Below are 19585 nucleotides of genomic sequence, written 5' to 3'. Positions count from 1 at the left end.
TTACGTTGAAATGTCATACTGACATCCCAATTAAAGTTTAGTTGTGCATGTATCCCGGTTATTAGCTAATTTAACATGCTATATTTATACGTATTTTTGTACCCACACCCTCATTTTTATAGAAATATAAGCTGGATACTAGAGTTGGCGATAAGAAAAATCAATATTTTTTGCGTGGGCTTCCTTACCTTATTTTCCCTTTTGCATTCTTCTGTTGAACATACCCTTCTATTTTGCGTCTGTATTCAAATTTATAGGCTATATATAGCTGGAGTGGTATCTGCTGATTTTTATTGGCCATCCAATTTTGCACAAGTTATTTAGTTCCAGTGAGATTCTGTTTAGCATGTACTCTGGTATTTGTTCCTGCTGTCTGCATGTATTGTATTTTATTTGCCAGTGACAACAATCGTTACACATATAGCAACTATACAATTGCACGGTGCGATACTTACTGGAGCTAGGTTTCAATCTGTCTCCTTTGGAGGGTTAATGCATCGCAGCCATATTTATCAGTTGACATGATTCCCGTCCTTACATTTGTGAATTCTAGTCAACGAACATCATCCTTTTCCCATTCGGAACAATCAATTACCTAGTCTCAAGACTTTGTTTGGTTGCTTGGACTGAACTGATCAAGTGCATGTTGTATTGCCAGTGTATTGTAGCTCTTTATAGGGAGCTCAGTTAAATATTGATTGGTTCCTATGCACTCAACCTTTGATTATTATGTTAAACCTGCGGTTTCAATTGCCCTTTGTTCTATTTCATTTTGCCAAAATACCAGCGACGTTCCGTTTGGGGCTAACGCCACTAATTATCTACACCTGTAAGGCTTTTCCTACTAGTGTAACACTAGTAGAAAAAGGGTCATTTGTCCCGGTTCGTAAGGCCCATTTGGCCCGGTTCGGGAACCGGGACTAAAGGGTCGGTACTAAAGCCCTATACCATTAGTCCCGGTTCTTACACCAACCGGGACAGATGGGCCTCCACATGGCCGCTGCGGCGAGCCCAGGCAGGAGGGCCTTTGGTCCCGGTTGGTAGCACCAACCGGGACCAAAAGGCATCCACGCGTCAGCAGCTGACAGGAGCTGAGGTTTTTTTTTAAAGGGGTGGGTTTTGTAGGGTTAATTTAGGTGTTTCATATATTGTGTTAGCTAGCTAATTAATAGAGAGAAGTGTCCTCTCTCTTATCTCCGTACTTGGTCGACGCTACGTACTGTACGTATAGAAAGGACTCGACACGCTAGCTAGTAAGCAAATGAAGGAAACCATTAAGTACAGAAGATTGTCACATACAGAGAGAAGTGATATCGACCTCTCCTTCTCCGAGAGATTGGTCGAACAACAAGTTTTCGTATATCTATCCGACGCTACTGGCTACATATATACAATATAAGATCTCTTACAATATAATCCCCTAATTATATATGAACTCAGGGTCCACATGGTATTCTCCATCTTTATTGATCACGTGGTCAAGAAAGAATGCCGCCAATTTCTCTTGAATTGCTCGCATGTGATCTGGTGCTAGGAGTTCATCCCGCATCTGAAACATCTAATTTGAAGAAGGGGGTCAATACATATATATGAATGAATGAAACTCAACACAAATGATGGTAATAAAATAAAATTGTGAATATTATTGCTTACGCACTTCATATTGTTTTTTAGAGTAGCCCCGCTCACAGGTCGTGTGGCGGATGGACTCGCAAACGTAGTATTCACAGTAATTATTTCTGGCTTCCTGCCATAACCACTTTACAAGAAATTGAGGTCAATCAAACTGATAAGCAAGCATGCTAAATGTTATTGATGAAACTAGCGCTTGAATCACTAGGAGATGCGCGGAACTAGCTAGTAGTACTTACTTTCGGGTGTGTAAATCGTAGCTTCCCCGGTAGTCCTATAGCTTTTGCGGTGAATTTTTTCCAAACCCTGCCAGACAAAGAAAACAATTACTTGATATCAGGAAGTGAACAAAGTTGCTGATATGGTGCGATAATGATCGATTTAACTTACTTCTCGAGCATTTCAGTCATGTCTGCATACTCATGGGGATCTTTTCGTCTCGAGTCTAAGACGCTTACTAGTCCCTGCTCAAGCTTAATCTCTAGGAGAATATAGTGGAACCTGTGCACGCATGCATAACTCATCAATTACATTACTATAACCTCGACTAATAAGGGAAACTAAATATGCACAAGACAGTAACACTCACTTGAAGTTGTAAGAAAAGAGTATTATATCTTTGTTTTGATTTATTACCAACGATCGTAGCAAGTTGGCCTCGGTATCTTTGGCATGAAATTCAACCGTAAATGCATCTATGAGATTTGTGTTAATGAACCCAATATCACCGATTTGTCTTTTCTTCAATTTGGCGATCTTCAATCTGCATAATATAGTGAGGATAATTATATATACATGCAATGAAAGAGCTGAGCTATATATAGAGACTTAATGACAGAAGTAGTACTTATAGACAGTAGCAAGTGACCGTTAATTTATCGAGGGCCTTTTGATTGAAAAACTGGAAGAAATCCTCAAATGGAACAGACAACAGATTAATTCCAACGAGGTCATGCTCCTCTTTAACTCTCAGCGTCAAAGTATCCTTCCCCCCAGACTCTCTGCAGGTTTTCATGTACCAATCATGGAATCTTCGCATCATCATTGTTAGAGATCTTTCATCTTTCACGAGAAGCTTCCCGTAATGGTATTTGTGTTCGTCCACCTCCAGTGCATCATAATGTACATCGTCGGGCAGGTAATCTCCAAGATTGGTACTGGGCAAAATCTCCGGATGATTAGCGACGATATCGCTAGACACCTTGAGCGGGGGGCACGATTGATTCGCTTGTTCGCCGAGCTTTTCCTACTAGTGTAATTACCTCTAGTATTGTCATATCTGCCACCATCCACATATCCATCTACTGCCATGTGTGATCTAATCACCGCCACTTGTCACTCATTAACCATCTACCACCATGTGTGATCTCATCGCCGCAGCTTGTCGCTACGTTCGACCTTGCGCTCATCGCCACCTATGTTACCCCCTTTCATCGATGCCTCTTGATGACACACCAGACAGCATGCCCTAAGCTGAGAGAATGAGCACAAGCTTCCTAGGTTCTTCCTATTGAGAAAATCAGGCACCTTATGTATATACAACTCATGTCTTACAAAATACAAAACGAACAAAAGGGGGGATGTTGGCCGAACCTTGAATTTTCTAAAGAGTAATGTTGGTCCACTAGTATATTTCATCCCACCTGCTATTAGAAGAATAGCTAGAACCCTAGTCCAAAATTCTAGGGTTTTGCACTCCATCGGAGTTGTGATCTAGCAGTCGATGGAGGTTAATTAGCTTAGGGCCTCGTCGGAGTTCCACCCAGAGCCAGATAGCGCATGCAACGAAGCAGACAACCTTAGTGCCCCCCCCCCCCCACGACGACCTACTACTCCTTATTCTTTCTTTCATCAGATGTGCAACTACCATCGTGCGCACCAGTGTCATGTCCCGCTAGTGGCACGCCAGCCTCGGATTCGGTCTCCGCCAGATCATCTTTCACGGTGACAGCTTCAACTCCCTCAAATTGGCACCCGGTCTTGTCTCTCCCATGGTCTCCTCCTTGAGATATGTGTCCCACGTACTAGGATAAACCGATAAAGTTTGTGGTCTAGCCAAATCCTAGAAGCCTTTGGACATTGCAGAAAGGGGTGGGCAGTATCTTTGAAGGTACATGCATCTTCCATTTTATTATTGGGGTTGTGTCTTGGTAAATCTAATGGTTAAAAAATTGTTGAGAAGGAAAGTCAAACCATTCAGCCTCGCTAAACAAGCATAATTTTGCTAGGAAAAAGAGTCAAGTGTCTAGACCGAATAGATTGTCTACAAAACATAAAACAAAAATTGTGAGGCATGAGTTTTGGAATCCAATAGAGAATGAAAATTTTAAGCTCCTCCATCAATTACCATGGTCCTATTGAAATATGATCTATACATGTCGGCCGCCAAATAAGTGCATGTTGTCAAAGGCCAAAGCGGTAGCTGCGCCGTTCACAAACCCACACACCACCAGTATAAGGGCTTCCTAGTGCAAGCCTGTCGTTTGCACGATAGTCGTCAACACCAATTAAGGAGGGCCATGGAGATGGACATGAGGTCGGGGCCTCCAACATTGAGGAAGGCACTCAGGTCGCCTAGAAGAAACTAGGTTTGTCGCGGGAGCAATGAGTTGTGGTGGAGGAGGACATGAACTCTAGGGTTTAGGGGAGGTACTCAAGGCTGCCAACAGGAAAGAGGCTGCCAACAGGAAATTTTAATAAGATGCCCTCTGAATTATGGTAAGTCCTATCCCGCTAGTGGCATGGCGGTCTCTGGGTCAGCCTTCGCCAGGTCATCTTTCGCAGCGGCATCTTCTACTCCCTCAAATTGGCGCTTGGTCGTGTCTCTCCTGTGGTTCCCTCCTCAAGATATGTGCCCCACATAGTTGGTTCAATTCTGAGGGCTAGCCAAATCCAAGAAGTGTTCAGACATTGCGGTAGCTTTGGAGCTACATGCATCTTCCATTTTATTGCTGGAGTTGTATCTTGGTAAATCTAATGGTTAGAACTCTTTTGTTGAGAAGGAAAGTCGAACCTTTCAGCCTCCCCAAATAAGCATAATTTTACAAGGAAAAATGAGTCAAGTGTCTAGACCACAAAAATGAGGAGGCGTCAGTTTGGGATCAAATAAAGAATGACAACTATAAGCTCCCCCATCAATTACCACGGTCCTATGAAAATATGATATATACATGCCTGCCGCCAAACAAGTGCCTCTTGTCAATGGCTAAAGCCACGGTTGCGCCGCTTGCAAACGCACAAGCCACCAATAGAAAGGCTTCCTAGTGCAAGATCATCGTTTGCATGATAGTCGTCAACGCCGATTAAGGAGGGCCATGGAGGTGGACTTGAGGTCGAGGCCTCCAACGTTTAGGAAGCCACTTAGGTTGCCTAGAGGAAACTGGGTTTGTTGGGGCAGCGGCGAGTTGTGGTGGAGGAGAACATGAACTCTAGGGTTTAGTAAGGCACCCAAGGCGGCCGACAAGAAAGAGCATGTTGTATGGAAACTCGTATAATAATGCCCCTCTACCCAATGGAATTTACAAAACAACACCTCTATCGACGAGATTGGCAAAAATGACACTGACAGAAGCGCAACCAAGTGACACATGTCCCCTCCCGCCATAGCCAATGGCGGATAGTACTTCCCGTCATATCATTTGGCAGAAGCAACCTGCTTTCCTGGCTTGTTGCGAAAGCGGGTGCTCCAGCAGACACGCACGCTCAAAACTCTTTTTGTTGCCATAGGGGGTGGCGGAAGGCCACAAAATCTAGATTCCCTATGACGTGTTTATTCTCGGATATGGGATGTCATCTGCAGATTTGTGGCGGTCTTAGACACAACCACTATTTGTTTTCTATAATTATGCTCACATTTATTTTGAGTACTGGAAAATAGGATACATTATGAGATACCATAACTCAAATTAAGATACATACGAATGTTGAAATTAAAACATATACCTAAAATTAAGATTGAACAAAATGCTCAAAAATACAACGGAATTCTACTGAGTTAAAAAGGACAACTTCCATTTACCATTTTCACCTTCTTCTGTTGCATTTGCATAGTGTGGCCCCTATCCCCTCCTTCCGATGCATATCCGCCTCACGAGCCTCCTTCTTGTGACGTTCCACCTCCTTCATGCAACATGGCCTCATTTTTCTTGATTAGCTTATGCATGAAATTCAGTTGCTCTAGACTACATCTTGCAACTACCTCTCTTGCTCCGCTTGCTAGCACCGCCACCTTTTACCGGCGCTCGCCCTTATACAAGATTTTCCAACACAGGATCACCCCCATCATGATTCTCGCAAAAAAATTAACACAAAATTGGTATGGTTACTACAAAAATTAACAGAAACAAAAACTTGTCTTGCCATTGTCATTGTCGCTAAAACTTAGTGCTGGATTTTTGTACTTGGAAGTTGGTCGGGTGGGGGGGGGGGGTCATTCATATAATTTGTACACATGAAAAACGTCATACCCCGCCAACTCTAATATTCTATGGAAAATAACCCACATATATAGAGGATCAATTCTAGATCCTTTCGGTAAGTAGGGTGTCAAACCCAATGAGGAGTAGAAGAAATTGGTTGATAGAAAGAAAACACTAAAAAAGTTGCAAGACTATTTGTATGTTTGTTTGATCAAGAGAATAAATGAGAGAATCTAGATTGCAATAAAAGTGTAAATGTGCAGCATGTGGCCCAATTCTTAATTGTGCTAAGGACAAGCTGGTGATATTACTTATATGGATCAAATCATTCTCGAGGATGACATGATGTTTTCACCTAGTTCTAGTAATACTAACTTCCATTGCTTTGATAAGTGTTGTGTGGTGAAGCCGAACTTATATATTGTTCTTACTTACACAAAATACATACTTCTGATTATACCATCCATGCAAGCATCCACAAATACAGGAGAATAACTAACATAACATCTAACCATCATTAAAATATTGGATCCCTGATTACTCCTTATGAAATACTCCCTCCATCCCATAATATACGATGTTTTTGCAAACTAACATAGCTTGCAAAAACGTCTTACATAGTACCACAGAGGGAGTAATTCACAAACTTAGGACACACTAATATTTATCACTCCAGCCATCCGTCCTAAGAAAATTTATCACATAATGCTCTCTTCTAGGACGAGAAAGGTGAAGTGATATGCAATAGAGGTTTGCACATCACCAGTAGAGAATTACAACACAACATAATATCAACACACTGACCTTTACTCAATTTCTCATGGTTACTAGCAATAAGGTTTCTCCAAAGTCCTCAAGAATGTAACAGACTACTCATAAGGCATCATATGAATCATGATTAGTGGGGTAATGATATTAATACCAATCTTACAATGCTTTACCAGCAAATCACTAAGCACCATCTACACAACAACAATTAACACCGGGAAGTTATCGCAACAACTGATCTAGGGTAATAGTTCATAGATTGAAAGCCAGGGTTGGAGATGGATGATGATAGAGAGGGTGATGGTGAAGATGACGACGTTGATGATGATCCCCATGATGAACGGAGTGTTGGTGATGTCGATGACTTAAATATCATTTATAGTTACATTTCTATTTGTAATGAAAATATCCTACATGTAATTAACTTTCCCGTCGACAGCCATCCGGACTTACCCGTTGGTGTCCTTGCCCCACGCTGAGCAGCGCTCTCGGGTGCTCATGGCGGCTGCGGGAGAGCGGGCTAGAGGAGAGGAAAGACACGGGAGAGAGAAAGAGAGGGCCAGGGGGTGTGGCGTCCATAGCAATGTCCAGGAGGCAGTAAGCAGGTAGGAGGTGGCTTGTGTGTGCGTGCGCGGCGACCACACACCTCGCGTCCTTCTGGCGCGAGGTGGGAGACGGTGTCGGCACTGGTGGGCAGGGCCGCCTGGCTACTGGGCCGAGGTAAGCTACAGGTAAGTTCTGTCCTTCTCTATATTTTATTTCTGTTTTGTTTCTTTATTTTTCTTTTGCCACTATTTCAATTTCAAAACAATGCCAAAAGCCCTTTGAATATATTTTTTATGTTGCTAAATGGAATTTTCCAAATGGACATAAAATATTTCAAAGTTATTTGAAAATATATCCTCTATGTTATGAATACAAATCCAAATTGAAATACAATGATGATTTAAATCCAGTGCCCAATATATTCCTTAAAAATGTTCACTATTTTCAGTTTGGATCCAAACCCTTGCCAAAATTATGAAACATTAATGAAGGGTGTTTTGGGTTCATTGAATGAAATTTTTAGGGTTCTTGCCCTTTATTTAATTTTGAGGCTTAGAGAATCCCCTCAATTCAAATTTCAGAAGATTAATATGATGCATGAATGCCTCTGATGCAACTAAATACAAACATTATTCTAGGGCAGTGACATTCAAGCCCAAGTATCCTTCAAGTATCACTCCAAAGGAAGTCGTTGTTGATCAACTCAATGCTACTGGTCAGCTCCTCCTCCAAGGCCCCTAAGATCATCTTCTTCTCAAAGTGCTATTAGTACAATGAGTGGCATAACACCATATTCTGCTCCAAGGGCAGATGGACCTAGTTCATCAAGAGGTGTTTGTGCTGGTCCTATAGAGAAGAGGATCAAGAAGAAGACATCAAGGATGGTGTAGCATTTGACAACTAGTGGAAACAATCAGTTTGTTTTTAATTGAACTATTATGTCATCTCAGTGGAACTTTGAGTGTTTATTAAATTGTTAAGTCATGTCTGTTGAGCTGTGAGTGTTGAACCTATTGAACTTTTAGTGTTGAACTGTTAAATCATTTGTACTGAGGATGGATGGATGAACGGACTAATTGATGAATAATGCATTTGTCATCATTGATAACTAATACATTTGGCATGATGATCTTCGTGTTGATGAATGATGCGTTTGGCATGATGATCTTGCTTGTTGATGAATGATGAATGATTAATTATGCATTTGGCATATGGTTAGGGTAATCCAAAACCCTTTAGCATTATTCGTCGTTGAAGATGACAAATATTGTTAGTGTAAAGCCTAAACCTTTTGGCATTGGTCGTGGTCGATGATGACAAATATGGTTAGGGTAAATCCAAAACCCTTTGTCACTTGTCGTCATCGACGAAGACAAATATGGTTAGGGTAAAGCCTAACCCCTTTGGCATTTGTCATCTTTGACAATGACAAATATGGTTAGGATAAATCCTAAACCCTTTGGCAATGAGGTGAAGAATGAACTAATGTACAAATTGCCAAAAGGTGATAAGGTGTTTTTATGGAATAAATTGCAAATTTCCTTATCAAAATTTCAGCCTTGCATGTAGAGGGATTTACAACTAGATGTTCTAGCAAGGCAACACCTGGTGAGAAAATGTGGATTTTCAAACTAATTAAGTGATGCATGTAACTTATCCAAATTAGGTGGTATTAATCCAAGTGGATCTTGCATAGAGAATAAAATAGAGAAGTCGATCACATGAGGGAATGGGTGTGCTTGTCAATGCGGTCGCCGGATGGCCGTCTACCACCACCTAGCCTCACGGGTGGTGTGCTCTGGGCAATGCGATGGGGACAATAATGTGTGTGTGTGGGAGGGGGGTGGGGGAGGGCGGGCTGCTTGGGGAGGACGGATCGGGGCGCCTCCATGCCAAGCCCTGGACTGTCGCATTCAACCCTGATCCAGTTCCTCACACCCGAATGATATGGTACTTCTGCCAACCCTTATCGTGGAAAGAGCCATCTACTGGTGTGCTTCGAGCCGGCGCCGCTTGTGGCCCATGGACTGCCGCATTCAACCCCGATCTACGGAGGGAAGTGGCTTCCTTTACAGGGAGGAGATACATATCGCCTGGTCACACTTTTGTCATGCCATTTTTGCCAATTACATGTAGTGGACGTAGTTTTGTCAGTTTCATCGGCGGAGCGGGTACAAATTAAGAAGAAAAAAATGGTATGGTTCTCCCAGGTTTCCACCAAAAGCGAACATATTTGGTAGGTTGCTCGGGAACGTTTGCGCGGGACTCGAGTCGTTTCTCTGTTGGTTTGAATGAAAAGGGTCAGCCTTCATTTTACCTAAGGCCTCCGATGACAATGTTTTGCTCCTGAAATGTTACATTGGAATTCGAGATTATTTGGAAATGCTCGGCTGAAAAGAAAAAGTGTATATGATAAAGATGGTCGGCTGAAAAGCTGGGTGGGGACCCAAACACCGGGGTTTCAGTTTCAAAAGGGGGGGGAACCGTGGGCTTTGGTTTTGCTTGGCGACACTGCCTTCCCTTCCATGGAGTCAAGATCCGGGCGTCGTCCCCTCCGTTCATCCGCGCAGATTGGTGGTGCTGCTCCGATGGAGCTGAGCCCCGGGCGTCGCCTGCGTTTTGCGCAGCCGCAGCTCTGTAGCCCAAGCGGCGACGGCGGCGAACCGGATCTCATCAGCTCCCTCCCGCAGGAGCTCCTCCTCCTCATTCTCGCCCTCATGGGATGCGCTGTCACGGCCGCGCGCACCAGCGTCCTCTCCCGCCGGTGGCGCGATCTCTGGACGCATCTCGGCCGTCGATTGCCGCCGTGGTCGGCCGTGTCCGTGGCCCCCCGGCCGCGGTCTCCCTCCTGGAAGTCCGCGTCCCTAACGCCAGCAGGCATCCCTGGCCCGTGGGCGCCACGGCCAGCAGGCTGCTCCGCGCTGCCGTGCGGCTGCAGCCGGAGGAGATCGTCCTCAGCTTCCCGTGGAGCATCGAATCTGAAGGCGGGCCGAACCTCGTGCGGCTGCCGTGCTTCCGGCGGACCAAATCCCTGATGCTGGAAAGGCTTCTCTTCTACTGCCCCGACGGCGAGTTCACCGCACTCCGGACGCTGTCCATCTCCTACGGCCTGGGCGGCCTCCACAGCTTGCTCCCACGATGCCCGCACCTCCGCGTGCTCAGCCTCAAGTTTGTCAACGATGGCTTCGGGCTTGTCCAGAATGGCTTGATCTCACTCCACTTGCCATCGCTGCAGGAACTTTTCCTTGAAACCCGCATACTACACACAGATGCAGTCGACATCGTCGCCCCTCTGCTGCAGCGATTGACGGTGTCTGTAGGCGCTTACAAGGTGGTCAGCGGCATCTCCGTCTCGGCGCCAATGCTGGGGAAGGTGTCGTGGGAGTGGTGGTATTTCGAGGCCGGGAGCATTGTCCAGTTTGGTCCTTGGAGACTCGGGAGGTTGTGGGTACACACAGGAGAGAGACAGGAACAGCTTCATTCGCTCCACGTTCATGCATCCCATGTATGTATCCACACTCCACTCATGCTCAATTTACTCAATTTATCGGAACTAGCAAGCTAGCATGCAGACTCAAAAAGACAAGTATGTTTACATACGAAATTTTACCTAGCGACGACCTGATGTTTTGCATTTTTGTGATAATTTCTAGCAAATCTCTCTTGTTTCTGCTGTATTATTGTGCTTTTAGTACATACAGTAATAGATAGATGGATAGTTCACTCCACTGAATTGTACAAATGATATATATCCTGTCAATGTTTTTTCAGAGCTGGTTTATTTCCAATGAAGACAACTTTGCGCAGGAGGTAGAGAAGCACATGGTTGTTGATTTCTCTCTTTTGGAGCTACGTCTCCTAAAAGCCGGACATGTTTTTGGAGCACTGCTGTTTCATCTCCTCGGGATTACTCGTATTCTAGAGGTCTACAGAGGCTTAAGATCGTCCTAGAGAGATCGCTGGTAATTATTCGTCTTCCCCTGCCTGTTTCATATAATTTCTCAATTTTACACTGTGTAATTAAGTAGTAGTTTAAATTTTATTTTTGGTTTTAGCTGAAAGGAAAATGCCCGCCACACTGTCCATGTGAACCCACAAACTGGAGATCTCAAACTATCTCCTTGACTGCTCTCGAAGAAGTGGAAATCAATGGCTTCGAAGGACAGGAACATGAGTTTGATTTACTGGAATTAATACTCAAATGTGCGACAGTGCTTAAAAAATGATACTGCATCTGTCACAGGAGGCCACATCTAATAATAGTGCAAGCACAAAAATATATGACATCTGCAGCGCCTATTCTTCAGTGGAATGCTATGTTTATGAGAGCTCTGGTGAGTATTTATTCAGCATCCATGATCAGCATGCTCTTATATATATGAAATAGAAATAGAAATGTTAAATCTTGGAAGTTTTCTCAAAACCTAAGCTTTTATTGCTTTTCATGTTTAGGGTGATTACGTTGAAATGTCGTACTGACATCCCAATTAAAGTTTAGTTGTGCATGTATCCCGGTTATTAGCTAATTTAACATGCTATATTTATACGTATTTTTGTACCCACACCCTCATTTTTATAGAAATATAAGCTGGATACTAGAGTTGGCGATAAGAAAAATCAATATTTTTTGCGTGGGCTTCCTTACCTTATTTTCCCTTTTGCATTCTTCTGTTGAACATACCCTTCTATTTTGCGTCTGTATTCAAATTTATAGGCTATATATAGCTGGAGTGGTATCTGCTGATTTTTATTGGCCATCCAATTTTGCACAAGTTATTTAGTTCCAGTGAGATTCTGTTTAGCATGTACTCTGGTATTTGTTCCTGCTGTCAGCATGTATTGTATTTTATTTGCCAGTGACAACAATCGTTACACATATAGCAACTATACAATTGCACGGTGCGATACTTACTGGAGCTAGGTTTCAATCTGTCTCCTTTGGAGGGTTAATGCATCGCAGCCATATTTATCAGTTGACATGATTCCCGTCCTTACATTTGTGAATTCTAGTCAACGAACATCATCCTTTTCCCATTCGGAACAATCAATTACCTAGTCTCAAGACTTTGTTTGGTTGCTTGGACTGAACTGATCAAGTGCATGTTGTATTGCCAGTGTATTGTAGCTCTTTATAGGGAGCTCAGTTAAATATTGATTGGTTCCTATGCACTCAACCTTTGATTATTATGTTAAACCTGCGGTTTCAATTGCCCTTTGTTCTATTTCATTTTGCCAAAATACCAGCGACGTTCCGTTTGGGGCTAACGCCACTAATTATCTACACCTGTAAGGCTTTTCCTACTAGTGTAACACTAGTAGAAAAAGGGTCATTTGTCCCGGTTCGTAAGGCCCATTTGGCCCGGTTGGGGAACCGGGACTAAAGGGTCGGTACTAAAGCCCTATACCATTAGTCCCGGTTCTTACACCAACCGGGACAGATGGGCCTCCACATGGCCGCTGCGGCGAGCCCAGGCAGGAGGGCCTTTGGTCCCGGTTGGTAGCACCAACCGGGACCAAAAGGCATCCACGCATCAGCAGCTGACAGGAGCTGAGGTTTTTTTTTAAAGGGGTGGGTTTTGTAGGGTTAATTTAGGTGTTTCATATATTGTGTTAGCTAGCTAATTAATAGAGAGAAGTGTCCTCTCTCTTATCTCCGTACTTGGTCGACGCTACGTACTGTACGTATAGAAAGGACTCGACACGCTAGCTAGTAAGCAAATGAAGGAAACCATTAAGTACAGAAGATTGTCACATACAGAGAGAAGTGATATCGACCTCTCCTTCTCCGAGAGATTGGTCGAACAACAAGTTTTCGTATATCTATCCGACGCTACTGGCTACATATATACAATATAAGATCTCTTACAATATAATCCCCTAATTATATATGAACTCAGGGTCCACATGGTATTCTCCATCTTTATTGATCACGTGGTCAAGAAAGAATGCCGCCAATTTCTCTTGAATTGCTCGCATGTGATCTGGTGCTAGGAGTTCATCCCGCATCTGAAACATCTAATTTGAAGAAGGGGGTCAATACATATATATGAATGAATGAAACTCAACACAAATGATGGTAATAAAATAAAATTGTGAATATTATTGCTTACGCACTTCATATTGTTTTTTAGAGTAGCCCCGCTCACAGGTCGTGTGGCGGATGGACTCGCAAACGTAGTATTCACAGTAATTATTTCTGGCTTCCTGCCATAACCACTTTACAAGAAATTGAGGTCAATCAAACTGATAAGCAAGCATGCTAAATGTTATTGATGAAACTAGCGCTTGAATCACTAGGAGATGCGCGGAACTAGCTAGTAGTACTTACTTTCGGGTGTGTAAATCGTAGCTTCCCCGGTAGTCCTATAGCTTTTGCGGTGAATTTTTTCCAAACCCTGCCAGACAAAGAAAACAATTACTTGATATCAGGAAGTGAACAAAGTTGCTGATATGGTGCGATAATGATCGATTTAACTTACTTCTCGAGCATTTCAGTCATGTCTGCATACTCATGGGGATCTTTTCGTCTCGAGTCTAAGACGCTTACTAGTCCCTGCTCAAGCTTAATCTCTAGGAGAATATAGTGGAACCTGTGCACGCATGCATAACTCATCAATTACATTACTATAACCTCGACTAATAAGGGAAACTAAATATGCACAAGACAGTAACACTCACTTGAAGTTGTAAGAAAAGAGTATTATATCTTTGTTTTGATTTATTACCAACGATCGTAGCAAGTTGGCCTCGGTATCTTTGGCATGAAATTCAACCGTAAATGCATCTATGAGATTTGTGTTAATGAACCCAATATCACCGATTTGTCTTTTCTTCAATTTGGCGATCTTCAATCTGCATAATATAGTGAGGATAATTATATATACATGCAATGAAAGAGCTGAGCTATATATAGAGACTTAATGACAGAAGTAGTACTTATAGACAGTAGCAAGTGACCGTTAATTTATCGAGGGCCTTTTGATTGAAAAACTGGAAGAAATCCTCAAATGGAACAGACAACAGATTAATTCCAACGAGGTCATGCTCCTCTTTAACTCTCAGCGTCAAAGTATCCTTCCCCCCAGACTCTCTGCAGGTTTTCATGTACCAATCATGGAATCTTCGCATCATCATTGTTAGAGATCTTTCATCTTTCACGAGAAGCTTCCCGTAATGGTATTTGTGTTCGTCCACCTCCAGTGCATCATAATGTACATCGTCGGGCAGGTAATCTCCAAGATTGGTACTGGGCAAAATCTCCGGATGATTAGCGACGATATCGCTAGACACCTTGAGCGGGGGGCACGATTGATTCGCTTGTTCGCCGAGCTTTTCCTACTAGTGTAATTACCTCTAGTATTGTCATATCTGCCACCATCCACATATCCATCTACTGCCATGTGTGATCTAATCACCGCCACTTGTCACTCATTAACCATCTACCACCATGTGTGATCTCATCGCCGCAGCTTGTCTCTACGTTCGACCTTGCGCTCATCGCCACCTATGTTACCCCCTTTCATCGATGCCTCTTGATGACACACCAGACAGCATGCCCTAAGCTGAGAGAATGAGCACAAGCTTCCTAGGTTCTTCCTATTGAGAAAATCAGGCACCTTATGTATATACAACTCATGTCTTACAAAATACAAAACGAACAAAAGGGGGGATGTTGGCCGAACCTTGAATTTTCTAAAGAGTAATGTTGGTCCACTAGTATATTTCATCCCACCTGCTATTAGAAGAATAGCTAGAACCCTAGTCCAAAATTCTAGGGTTTTGCACTCCATCGGAGTTGTGATCTGGCAGTCGATGGAGGTTAATTAGCTTAGGGCCTCGTCGGAGTTCCACCCAGAGCCAGATAGCGCATGCAACGAAGCAGACAACCTTAGTGCCCCCCCCCCCCCCACGACGACCTACTACTCCTTATTCTTTCTTTCATCAGATGTGCAACTACCATCGTGCGCACCAGTGTCATGTCCCGCTAGTGGCACGCCAGCCTCGGATTCGGTCTCCGCCAGATCATCTTTCACGGTGACAGCTTCAACTCCCTCAAATTGGCACCCGGTCTTGTCTCTCCCATGGTCTCCTCCTTGAGATATGTGTCCCACGTACTAGGATAAACCGATAAAGTTTGTGGTCTAGCCAAATCCTAGAAGCCTTTGGACATTGCAGAAAGGGGTGGGCAGTATCTTTGAAGGTACATGCATCTTCCATTTTATTATTGGGGTTGTGTCTTGGTAAATCTAATGGTTAAAAAATTGTTGAGAAGGAAAGTCAAACCATTCAGCCTCGCTAAACAAGCATAATTTTGCTAGGAAAAAGAGTCAAGTGTCTAGACCGAATAGATTGTCTACAAAACATAAAACAAAAATTGTGAGGCATGAGTTTTGGAATCCAATAGAGAATGAAAATTTTAAGCTCCTCCATCAATTACCATGGTCCTATTGAAATATGATCTATACATGTCGGCCGCCAAATAAGTGCATGTTGTCAAAGGCCAAAGCGGTAGCTGCGCCGTTCACAAACCCACACACCACCAGTATAAGGGCTTCCTAGTGCAAGCCTGTCGTTTGCACGATAGTCGTCAACACCAATTAAGGAGGGCCATGGAGATGGACATGAGGTCGGGGCCTCCAACATTGAGGAAGGCACTCAGGTCGCCTAGAAGAAACTAGGTTTGTCGCGGGAGCAATGAGTTGTGGTGGAGGAGGACATGAACTCTAGGGTTTAGGGGAGGTACTCAAGGCTGCCAACAGGAAAGAGGGTGTCGCATGGAAAATCATATAATAATGACCCTCTACCTAATGGAATTCACAAAACAACACCTCTATGACGAGATTGGAAAAACTGCCCCTGGCAGAAGCGCAACCTAGTGACACACATCTCCTCCCACCGTAGCCAATGGTGGATAGTACATCCCGCGATAGCCTTTGGCGGAAGCAACCTACAGCATTGGCTTGTTGTGGAAGTGAGTGCGCCAAGGGATGCGCGCGCTCAAAACTCTTTTCGTCTTTCTACGATAGGGGGTGGCGCAAGGCCAGACTAACTAGATTCCTTATGACGTGTTTACTCTCAAATATCTTATGTCGTCTATAGGTTTGCGGCGGTCATAGACGCTATCAGCCTACCACTCTTTGTTTTCCATAATTATGTTCACATTTATTTCGAGTACTGGTAAATAGGATACATAACAAGATAACATAACTCAAATTAAGATACATACGAATGTTGCAGTTAACATATATAACTAAAATTAAGATCAAACCATATTCTCAAAACTACAACTGAATTCTACTGAGTCCAAAGGGACAATTTCCCTTTCCCATCATCACCTTCTTTGGTTGCATTTGCATAGTCTGCCCCTTGTCTCCCCCTTCCTATGCATCTCCACCTCACGAGCCTCCTTCTCACGCCGTTCCACCTCCTTCATGCAACATGCATCTTCCTCATTTTTCTTGATTAGCTCAAGCATATGAAACTCAGCTGCTCTAAACTATATCTTTCATCTCCTTCTCTTGCTCGGCTTTTGCTAGCACCGCCTCCTTTTACTGGTGCTCATCCTTATACAAGATTTCCCACACACGATCCCTATCAAGATTCTTGCACAAATAACACGAAAATGGCATGGTTTGTCAAAATTTAACAAAAACGAAAACTTGTCTCTGCATTGTCATTGCCGTTAAAACTTAACGGTGGCTTGTTGTACTTGGAATTTGGTCGGGGGGCATGGATATAATTGGCACACATGAAAAACAACATACCCAGCCAATTCAAATTTTATGTGGATGCTAACCCACATATGTAGAGGATCATTTGTAGGTATTTGGATAAGTAGAGTGTATAACCCAATGACGAGCAGAAGAAATTGGTTGATAGAAACGAATCACTATAAAAGGTGCAAATAATATTTGTATATTTGTTTGATTAAGAGAATAAATGAGAGAATGTAAAATGCAAAGTGCAGCATGTGGCCCAATTCTTAGTTGTGCTAAGGACAAGCTGGTGATATTACTTATATGGATAAAATCAGTCTCGAGGACCACAAGATGTTTTCACCTGGTTCCGTTGATATTCACTTTCATTTCTTGATACGTGCTGTGTGCTGGACGATGAACTTATATACTATTCTTACTTACACAAAATACATACCTTTGATTATACCCTCCATGCGAGCATTTGCAAATACAAGAGAATGATGAAGATAACATCTAACCATAGCATTAAACTTTTGGCTCCTCGATTACTCCTTATGAAATAATTCGCAAAGTTAGAACACAATAATATTTGTCACTCCAGCCATCCATCCTAAGCAAATTTATCACATGAGGCTCTCCTCTAGGACAATAAAGGTGAGGTGATATGCAATCGAGGTTCGCACATCACCACTAGAGAATTACAACACAACATAATATCACACATTGAAATTTACTCAATTTCACATGGTTAGTAGCAACAAGGTTTCTTCCAAGTCCTCAAGAATATAAAGGACTACTCATAAGATAACATAGGAATCATGATTAGTCGTGTAATGCATGAATAACAATCTTACAATGTCTTTACCAACAAACACTAAGCACCAACTACTCAACACCAACTAACAACAGGACATTATCACAACAACTAATTCGGGGTAATTGTTCATAGATTGAAAGCTAGGGTTGGAGATGAATGATAATAGAGAGGGTGCTATCAAAGATGATGATGTTGATGATGATCCCCAAGATGAATGGCGTGTTGGTGATGTCCATGGCTTCTATTTCATTTATAGTTACATTATTATTTATAATGAAAATATCCTGCTTGTTATTACTTTCTTTTTGATTTTTTAGGACTAAGTACCCCCAACATGTACTTCTCTAAGAGCTCATGCTTCAAGTTCTACTGCAACAACAACTCCTCAAAGACCCATAAGATCATCTTCTACTCCAAGAGCTACTACTACAACCAGTGCGAGAACACTATATTCTGATCCAAGAGTTGCTAGACCTGGTTCATCAAGAGGTGTTGGTGCTGGTGAAGGAAATATGCCCTAGAGGCAATAATAAAGTTGTTATTTATATTTCCTTATATCATGATAAATGTTTATTATTCATGCTATAATTGTATTAACCGGAAACTTAGTACATGTGTGAATACATAGACAAACAGAGTGTCACTAGTATGCCATAGACATGAGTTTTCATTTGATTAACGAGATCACATCATTAGAGAATGATGTGATTGACAAGACCCATCCATTAGCTTAGCACGATGATCGTTTAGTTTGTTGCTATTGCTTTCTTCATGACTTATACATGTTCCTATGACTATGAGATTATGCAACTCCTGAATACCAGAGGAACACTTAGTGTGCTATCAAACGTCACAACGTAACTGGTTGATTATAAAGATGCTCTACAGGTGTCTCCGATGGTGTTTTTTGAGTTGGGATAGATCGAGATTAGGATTTGTCACTCCGACTGTCAGAGAGGTATCTCTGGGCCCTCTCGGTAATGCACATCACTATAAGCCTTGCAAGCAATGTGACTAATGAGTTAGTTGCGGGATGATGCATTACGGAACGACTAAAGAGACTTGCCGGTAATGAGATTAAACTAGGTATTGAGATACCGACGATCGAATCTCGGGCAAGTAACATACCGATGACAAAGGGAACAACGTATGTTGTTATGCGGTTTGACCGATAAAGATCTTCGTAGAATATGTAGGAGCCAATATGAGCATCCAGGTTCCGCTATTGGTTATTGACCGGAGATGTGTCTCAGTCATGTCTACATAGTTCTCGAACCCGTAGGGTCCGCACGCTTAACGTTCGATGATGATTTGTATTATGAGTTATGTGATTTGATGTACCGAAGGTTGTTCGAAGTCTCGGATGAGATCACGGAGATGACGAGGAGTCTCGAAATGGTTGAGACATAAGGATTGATATATTGGAAGTTATATTCGGACAGCGGAAGGGTTCCGAAGTGTATCGAGTATTTTTTGGAGTACCGGGAGGTTACCGGAACCCCCCGGGGAGTCTATGGGCCTTATTGGGCCCTGGTGGAGAAAGAGGGCAGCAAGCAAGGTGTGGGGCACGCCCCCCAGGCCCAAACCGAATTGGTTTAGGGTTTGGGGGCTGGCCCCGTCTTTCCTTCTCCCCTCCTCCTCTTTCCTCCTTCTCCTAGTAGGAATAGGAAAGGGGGGCAAACCTACTTGGAGTAGGATTGTCCCCC

The 19585-nt window shown here is 43.0% G+C and overlaps 1 pseudogene; it reads left to right on the top strand.

The window, feature by feature from the left end:
• The first annotated feature begins 9122 nt into the window (after positions 1–9122).
• Positions 9123–18336, top strand: LOC123171430 (uncharacterized; annotated as a pseudogene).
• Positions 18337–19585: the final 1249 nt, after the last annotated feature.

Source organism: Triticum aestivum, chromosome 7D, assembly GCF_018294505.1.
Source record: "Triticum aestivum cultivar Chinese Spring chromosome 7D, IWGSC CS RefSeq v2.1, whole genome shotgun sequence".
In the NCBI taxonomy this organism is placed as follows: domain Eukaryota; kingdom Viridiplantae; phylum Streptophyta; class Magnoliopsida; order Poales; family Poaceae; genus Triticum; species Triticum aestivum.
This window is presented reverse-complemented; position numbering and strand designations above follow the sequence as displayed.